The following is a 9035-nucleotide window of genomic DNA, read 5'->3' as shown; positions in this document are numbered from 1 at the left end:
ATGGGTGAGAGAAATGGAAGAAAGAGGATGGCAGTGTGACCATGTTCCATTAGGATGTGCTCTCTCTCTGTTTCTTTCTCTCTTTGGTGAGTGCATGTGCCTTTTGGCAATTAAGGCGGGGGGAAGAAAGATGTCTACTGAATAATGTTATAGGAAGAACACTCAAGGACAAGGAGTGAAAGAAGGAAGACAAAAATCATAAAAAGGAAAAAGACTTTTAAAACACTCACGTTATGAAATCCCAAGGTGCACATGGCAACAAATCTGCCCTGAGAAAAAAACTACGATAATGTGAAATATAAATAAAATTGTTCATCCTTGTTTTAAAAAATTTTTTCCCTCAGTGCCCTCATCCAGTCACAGCCCTGAAAATGTGTCTGCATTCTCAGAATGAAGTCGAAACCTTAACTTCCACCCCTTATAGGCTGGTGTCAGACTTCACAGGAAATGGCCCAGGGATCCTTGGCAACTGGAGAGCTAAGAAATCTAAAAGAAAGAGAAAAACTCAGCCTTTATCACTCAGACATGCCATGCAAGGCCATGGTGAAGCAATAGATTGGAATGAAGCGTAATCCCTGTCCCAGAACCTCCCAGATTCTTCTTGCCCATAGAGGGGACAGGCAAGGGGATGGGGCCATCATTTTCTTCTGTAGCCCCATTGGGCTGAGTCTTCAGTCTCACAGTCTGTTCACAATGAGGTGAAACACAAAGTCACTTAAACTGATTGGATCTATTTTAACGAATCCTCTAAAACAGACACCTCCCTTTGGTTTTGTTTCCCTTGGTTCTCAAAAGTTCTGATTTAGCCCTCTGCTATCAATGGGCCTTTAAGAAAACAGTGGCAGCAGGGGACTTGAGGTCCCCATCATCCCAAACACAATAATAATTATGGGGCATTCAGAGACTGGGATGGTAAATTCCACTGGTGGGAGAATAGTCAAGATTTTTTTTGTCTGTTTTAATACCTGTCGTCCTGGACAATGACTAAGCGGACAGGGAGAGGGTAGTGGAGGTTGACGTAAGTACATCTAATATTGAAACTTCCTTTTATTTTCACTTTTATTTTCCCTCCTATACCCCTAGGGTTGGTTTGACAACAGAGCAGGCTAGTGGTAAGGCAGCCAGACAAGGCCAGAAGGCCCATCTGAGTCCAAGTAGCCCAGAGCCAAGCCAGGTCAAGCTGGCACTGGAGGAGAGGGTGAGATTGGGGGTGGGGGCTTGGAGGAAAGACATCAGATTCACAGATGAGGTGCTGGCTTGGCCACATCCTGGAGGAAAGGGTGAGCCAGCGCCAACTTTGCAGAGATCTGCTTGTTGGGGTCGTAGAGTAACATTTGCAATAATAAGCTCTGTCCATCTTCATCCAGGGGAGGCACGACTTTGCTAAAATCTTGCCAGGCCCACTTGGGGAAAGGTGGCTTGTGATCAGGCAGAGAAGTAACTCCTGGCCAAACCAACTCATTCGGGTTCCCGGAGTCCAAAAGATCCAGAAGAGTTACTCAGTCTCAGAATCTCCAGGAAACAACGCCCTGCAGGTCACCATCTCAGCTAAGCTGCAACACAGGCTCCAAATGTCCACAGCTGGGGGAGTCGTATCTGCATCAGGTACTCAATACCACAGGGCCACCACCTCATGGATGTAAGTGCGAACGGGAACTCCAAAGGCTCTGGCTAGTCCAAAATCTGCCAGCTTGATGGCCCCCTGCTGTGCTGATAAGCAGATTCTGGGGCTTAAGACCCCAGTGCAGGACCCGATGAGAATGGCAGAAAGCTAGGCCCTGAGAGGCTGGGACAGATAGCTCTGACAAGGAAGAGAGAGAGAACTGTGTCGGAAAGTGCGTATGATGTTAACAATTATGCCTGGATTTCAAACTTTTTTTTTAACTAAAACTCATACTTTAATACCATTCGATCATGAGCTTTTCGAGGTCCCCTGAAATTTCATATAATAAATGGAAAAAAAATCGAATTTCCTTGAGTCTAATTGGGCCAGTCCCACTAGGAAAGGCTACACCTAAACCTGTAAAAAGTAAAATAGGGACCTGCAGATGGCGTAATGGCTACATTGCTGGACTCCCATGTAGTTGACAGTGGTTCGAGTCCCGGACCTAGTGTCTTAAACTCATGTCAGACGTGTGCATGCTTGCCCAAGATCCCAAGAGGAGAATGGAGGAAAAGGGATTGTGGCGTGGTCATCACCTCTGGAGGGGGATTTCTTGCTTTCTGTCTCTCTGTCTCTCTCTGTCTTTCTGGTGAACACATGCACCCTATAGCAAAAAACTGTCAAAAAAAAAAAAGGGTGAAATAATAATTCAAGATTATAAAACAATTCGAAGCTGAAGCCAGTAAGTGGCTTGGTGGTTAAGGTGTTGGACACTCCCACTTGGCCGACCATGGTTCGAGTCCTAGACCTGGTGGCTTGCTTTCTCACTTTTCCTCTCTCTCTGTCTCTCTTTTGTCAAATTAAAATAAATGAATGAGTAAATAAAATTAAATAATTAAAAAACAATTCAAAGCAATAGAGCAATGCGAAAAAAATAGATGCTTTTGTGGAAGAGAGAGAAAAAGTGAGCTGGCACTCCAGGGTGCCCTTCACAACTCTCCATAGAATTTCTGAGAGAAGAGTAATTATGTATAGCTAGGGTGGAGGATTTTTCTTTTTTTAATCTCTGATAGCAGTTATCTCAGAAGATAAGAGTGGTATGAGACAGAAGCCATTATCTTTCATCTGGAAAGGACTTTTATCAGGACTAAGGAAAAAAAATTCTTTATCAAGGACTAACTGAAAAAGTCCTTTGTTAACTTGTAATATCAGAATATAATTTGAAATCAAGCTAGGACCCTCTGATATTTCACTTGAGATACACCACAGGCTGCTATTTAGTCTTTCAAGGTCTGTTTTTCTTTACTGGAAAATGAGAGAGCTGATTTCCAAGATCCATTCCAGTTTAGGACTGTAAAATTCTGGGACTTCATTGGAAACTTTTGGCTTGAAAAATTTGCTAGATTGTTAGCTTCATACGTAAAGCTTCCCAGGACCTAGTAGAGTCTATGGTATTTGGTATTTTCTTGGTTAATACTAGCTTTTCATTCATTGAACGTATTTGCTGAAAATTTACTACGTCTTCATCTCATGGTAGACATGAAGGTAGGAAAACAAAAATCTTGCCCTTAAGGAGCTTATAGTAGCAGGTCAAGACAATTCAGTGGGGAGGAAGAATAGTTTTGTGGTTTTTAACAAGTAACCCTGGGACGATCACATATCCACGTGCAAAGGAGTGCAGGAGTGAAGCTGGACCCCTACCTAAACTATTTACAAAAATTAACTCAAAATAGATCAAAGAGCTAAAATTATAAAACTCTTAGAAGAAGACATAGGCGGGGGACTTCAAAAAGTTCATGGAAAATAGAATTAACAGATGAGTTTGTTATTTTGATGTCCTGAATTTTAAATCTATACAATTTTTTCATAATACACATTTTTCTATGAATTTTTCATGGCCCCCTTGTAGTAGAAAATCTTTGAACCTTGAATTAGGTAATGGTTTGTTTATTAGATATGATACCAAAAGTGGGGCCAACTGGTGGTGTGGTGGTTAGAGTGGCTGGATCCTACATGGCCAGCTGGACAGTTTGAGTTCCAGACCCAGAGACTTGAAAAACACACTGTACGTGTGCATGCAAGTGTGTGTGTCCAAAGCTCCAAAAGAAGAATGGAGAACAGATTGCAGTGTGGCCATCTGCTCCTGGAGGGGGATGCTATCTCTTTTTTCCTCTCTGTATGTCTCAGTTGAGCACATGTATCCTGTAGCAAATTTAAATAAATGAATAAATAAAATTTAAAAGTACAAATAACAAAAGAAAAAATAGATAAATTGGACTTTATTAAAATTAAAGATGCAGGACCTGGCAAGTTGCCTAGTGGTTAAGATGCTGGACTCCCAAGTGGTCGACCACAGTTCAAGTCCTGGAACTGGCAACTTCCCGTCCACTTTCCTTCTCTCTCTCTCTCTCTCTCTCTTTCACAATCTGTACCTCTCTGGTCAAACTAAAATAAATAAATAAATAAAGTTAAATAAAATAATTCTTTTTTAAAAAAACATGAAAGATGCTAGCACTTTGAAGGACATCAACAGGAAAATGAAAAGTGGACCAAACTGTGGCGTAGTAAATAATGCAAATGAACTCACATACGAAGGTCCCTAGTTCTTGTCTCAGCGCCTCTCTCTACCTGCCAGTACAAGCACAGATGCTTATGATCCATGCTGGTGGAGACTGGGTTGGATTGTCATGTGAAGACCCTGTTGGGGTGCCCTCCTATCTGTCTCTCTTGTGAAAGAACTAAGTACACTGGGGCCAGCAAGTGGCATAGAGGTTACGGTGCTGGACTCCTACATGGCTGACTGTGGTTCACATCCTGGAGCCAGTGGCTTGCAAACCACGCCAGGCACGTGTGTGTGTGTGCTCAAAATCTCAGGAGAAAAGACTGTGACATGGCAATCCCCCCTGGGTGATGATTTATCACTTTCCCTCTTACCGTCTCTCTCTGATTTTCTCTTGCGAGTATATGTGCCCTATGGCGGGGGGTGGGAGGGAGGAGGAGTAAACTGAAAAAAAAAATGTGAAAAGTCATCCTATAGAATGGGAGAAAACATTTGCAAATCATAGATCTAATAAGGAACTAATATCCAGAGTATATAAATAATCCCCACAACTAAACAGTATAAAAGACAAATAAATCATTTTCTCTTTGTCCAGGATTTGAATAGATATTTCTTCAAAGAAGACATACAAATGGTAATACAAGCATAAAGCTATTCATCACTGTCATTAGGGAATTGCAAATTAAAAATCACAATGAAATGTCATTCTACATTCACTAGGTTGAGTTATAATCAAAAGATGGACATTTATATTTCAGTTACGTCTCAAGAAAGCTGGGGATGGGAAGAATGGACAATGGCAAGTGTTACTTGTATGGAAGTTGCAATCCGTATGTCACCGGTGGGGACCAAAGTGGTACAGCTGCTTTGGAACACAGTTGGACAATTCCTCATAATGTGTATCACCTGAACCAAGTGTGTTGTAATTGTAGAACACTAACATATGCCATCACATGTAGTTCAGTTATTTCCCAAGATGCTCATGTGTTGGAGATTAATATTACCCCTGCTGTTAATGATGATGAACCTGGTGTTCTCAGAGACTAAATGAATTGCCTAAGAGCACCCAGCTGGAAATGGGCAGAACTCAGGTTCTCAGCACCAAATTGTCAGGCCCTATGCATGCACATTGAACAAAGCAATGCTCACAAACACTCAAATACCCCACAAATGTTGAAGAACGACTTTCTAAATGTTCTATACCTGTTACAAAGAGAAGATTGCTTTTGGAGGTCTTAAAAATATTTTATTGAGAGGCCAGAAGGTGGTGTAGTAGTTGAGGCACTGGACTCCCAAGTGGCCAACCATGGTTCAAGTCCTGGACCTGGAAGTTTGAAACTCATACTGGACATTGGTGCACATGTGCCTGAAGTCCAGAGAGGAGAGTGACGGAGAAGGGATTGTGGCATTGCTATTCCCCCATGGTGGGGGGGAGTGATTTCTCACTTTGTCTCTGTCTTTCTCTGTCCCTCTGGTGAGTACATGCACCCTATAGGAAAACAAAACAAAACAATTTTTTCAAAAAAAATTTTATTGGACTAAGGAGGCTGAGGTAGGAGGATCTTGAATTTCAAGCTAGCCTGAGCGATATAGTGATACCGCCTTAAAAGCAAGCCCAAACTATATTGAGTCAAAGGAAATTTATTGTAGATGAAATGCATAGTATTGATAAAGAGAAAATTATCGGGTTTTAAAATGTTTTATTTTTTTTCTAAAAGAATTATTTTTTATTTAACTTTATTTTAATTTGAGCAGAGAGGGAGAGAGAGAGAAAGCGAGAAAGCAAGCTGCCAGGTCCGGGACTCAAACCACGTTTGGCCATGTGGGAGTCCAGTGCCCTTGACCACCACACCACTTGTTGATCCCTAAATGTTTTATTTCTCTAAAACTACTTTAAGTAATACACTTCCTCAAAGTAACTTTGCCAACCTTACACAGATTCCTTTTTTTTTTTTTCTTGGAGTTTTTGCTATAGGGTGTGTGCGCTCTCCAGAAAGACAGAGAGAGACAGACAGAAAGCGAGAAATCACCCCTCCCCCCCAGGGGGATGGCCACACTGCAATCCCTTCTCCTCTATTCTCATCTCAGGATCTTGGGCATGCACGCACAAGTGCCTAGCGTGAGTTTAAGCCGCCAGGTCCGGGACTCGAACCGCTGGTCGACTACATGGGAATCCAACGACACAGCCATTGCACTAACTGCTGGTCCCAACCTTACACAGATTCTATAGCTATATTAAGTCATTATAGTGAAAATCATTCTGAGATCAATGTGTATTATACCATGCCTTATATGGGTATATGTGTAGCATATGAACTATATAGCAATAATTCACATGACATAAAATTAATCTATCTGAACTGTACAATTCAGTGGTTTTTAGTATATTCTCATTTTTGTGTAACTATTGCCTCTATCCTAATGCCAGAACATGTTCTTCACCCAGTGCCTATGTTTTGTTGAAAGTAGTAAGAGAAAATACCTCTATGTGTCCAAAGGTGGGGCTGTTCAGAGTGATTAAGTGATTAGCCAAGGGCCCCGTAATTGAGTTCTGGTGAATTTATGAAGAGCTGGAAGGCACCTAGAGCAGAGGCTGATGGGCTTTCCCCCGAGTGGATGATCCAGATTCTGTAGGACTCTCCCCACAGGTGACCCCTGGACCTCGGACCTCCTAACCGTGAGCTGAGTAAATCTCTATTTTTATAAACTGCCCAGCTTCAGGTATTTTCTGGTAATAGCAGACTAAAACAATAGCACAATGTTTGTTGCACTTATGCCATGGAGAAAAATGAGTGGGATAAGGGAAAGAAAGTGAGGAGAGGGGGCCAGTGAGCGACACGGTGGTGAGGCAGCAGGATCCCACGTGGCTCACTACTCAACGTGAGTCTCGGCTTGAAAACCATGCTGGGTGTGTGTGCGTGCACGCCCACAATCCCTAAAAGGGGGGAGAAATGGAGGAGAAGGGATTGCGGTGTGACCTTTCCCCATTGGGGGTGTTTTTTCACTTTCTCTTTCTCTCTCTCTCTCTCTCTCTCTCCTGTGAGTGCACATATCCTCTGATAAATTTAAAAAAAAGGGGGGGGGTGGGGAGGGAACCAGCAGTTAGTGTAATGGCTATGTCGCTGGACTCCCACGTAGTCGACCGCGGTTCGCGTCCCGGACCCGGTGGCTTAAAACTCATGCCAGGCACGTGTGCGTGCATGCCCAAGATCCCGAGAGGAGAATGGAGGAGAAGGGGTTGCGGCGTGACCATCCCCCCTGAGGGGTGATTTCTCGCTTTCTGTCTCTATGTCTCTGTCTGTCTGGTGAGCGCACGCACCCTATAGCGAAAAAACCTCTCCAAAAAAAAGGGGGGGGATGAGAGAGCCAGGTCAGGTTGGTAGTCAGGAGCACTCTCCGAAGAGATGTTTGAACAGTGGCCTGGGTGATGTGAGGAAGTGAGGTCAGTGTGAAAAACATTGCCAGCTGCGGAAGCAGCACGAACACGCCAGTGTCTGAGCAGACAATGCAGGGAACGATCACACAGGACCTTCTAGGCCCATGGTGAGCGCCTGGAGCTCTGTGCTGGGGGTGTTGAGAAGCTGCAGGGGAGTTTAAGCAGGACAGTTTAGATCTGGTTTAAATTTCTTATTCAGGTTGGCTGTATTGAGGACGGATTGCAGAGGAACAAGAACAGAAGCAGGGTAACCTGGGAGGACTTTGCTATGGCCCAGGAGAAAGGCAGTGATGGTTTGGCCAAGGCTGACAACAGTTGGGGGAGTGAGAAGTGTCGGATTTGATGATTTCATGCATGTTCATGATAGTGTGTCTGGAGATGAGGTTATATTTCTTTTTCTTCTTAAATTATTTTAACTCTATTTATTTTAATTTGATCAGAGAGGGACAGATAGAGAGAGAGAGAAAGTGAGAAAGCAAGCCGCCAGGTCTGGGACTTGAACTGTTGTTGGCCATGTTGGAGTGCAGTGCCTCTAACCACCACACCAGCTGCTGGCCCCATGGGTCATATGAATTCTAAGGTCCTTTCTAGCTTTCCTGCTCTGCGTTTCCACTATTCAGCACCTGAGGAGATAGTCTATGTACAGTGGCACTCACAGGTGTATCAGGAAAGATAAGTCTGATAAACACAATGAACACACTGAGCATTCCAAGAGCAGGTAAGAGGCGGTAGGACTAGAGATTATGTTTTCATTTTCGGTATTGCAGATTAGTAAAATATTTGGTTTTAGTTCATTACTTTCAAGTGTCATTCCACTTTATAGGATAAACTAAAATTTTATTTGTCATTCAAATACTCAAATATTCATTCTCAACAACATTTAAAGCCATTGAGTATTAGACATATTCAATAACATTTATTGAGCAAATCTAGAAGAAGAAAGATCTTGATTTAAAAGTTAAAGAGGGACCAGCAGTTAGCGTAATGGCTATGTCGCTGGACTCCCATGTAGTCAACCGTGGTTTGAGTCCCGGACTCGGTGGTTTAAACTCATGCTGGGCACGTGTGCGTGCTTACCCAAAATCCCCAGAGGAGAATGGAGGAGAAGGAATTGTGGCATGACCATGCCCCCTGGGGGGTGATTTCTCGCTTTCTGTCTCTCTCTCTCTCTGTCTTTGTGGTGAGCGCATGTGCCATATAGCAAAAACCTCTCCCAAAAAAAAAGTTAAAGAAAAGCAGAACTTTTAGAGACTGCATTTTGCTTTTGTAGACTTTACAACAGTTTGAGGCTGGAGAGTAGTGCAGTGGTAAATCACGATTCTCGGTGGGGCTGATTCACCGGCGAAGGTTCCAGGTTCATGTCTGACTTCAGGCACAACCGTGTCCACGATTTGGGACTGGCTGAAGCTGGGGGTGAATCGTGGCATCAGCACCAT

The 9035-nt window shown here is 43.2% G+C and overlaps 1 pseudogene; it reads right to left on the bottom strand.

Annotated features, from left to right (window-relative positions):
- Positions 1-1238: 1238 nt before the first annotated feature.
- On the bottom strand, positions 1239-9035 carry LOC106733313 (cyclin-dependent kinase 2 pseudogene; annotated as a pseudogene).

Source organism: Tupaia chinensis, unplaced genomic scaffold, assembly GCF_000334495.1.
Source record: "Tupaia chinensis unplaced genomic scaffold, TupChi_1.0 Scaffold143333_1, whole genome shotgun sequence".
In the NCBI taxonomy this organism is placed as follows: Eukaryota; Metazoa; Chordata; class Mammalia; order Scandentia; family Tupaiidae; genus Tupaia; species Tupaia belangeri.
The sequence above is the reverse complement of the archived record's forward strand: the minus strand, read 5'-3'. Positions and strand labels throughout refer to the sequence as shown.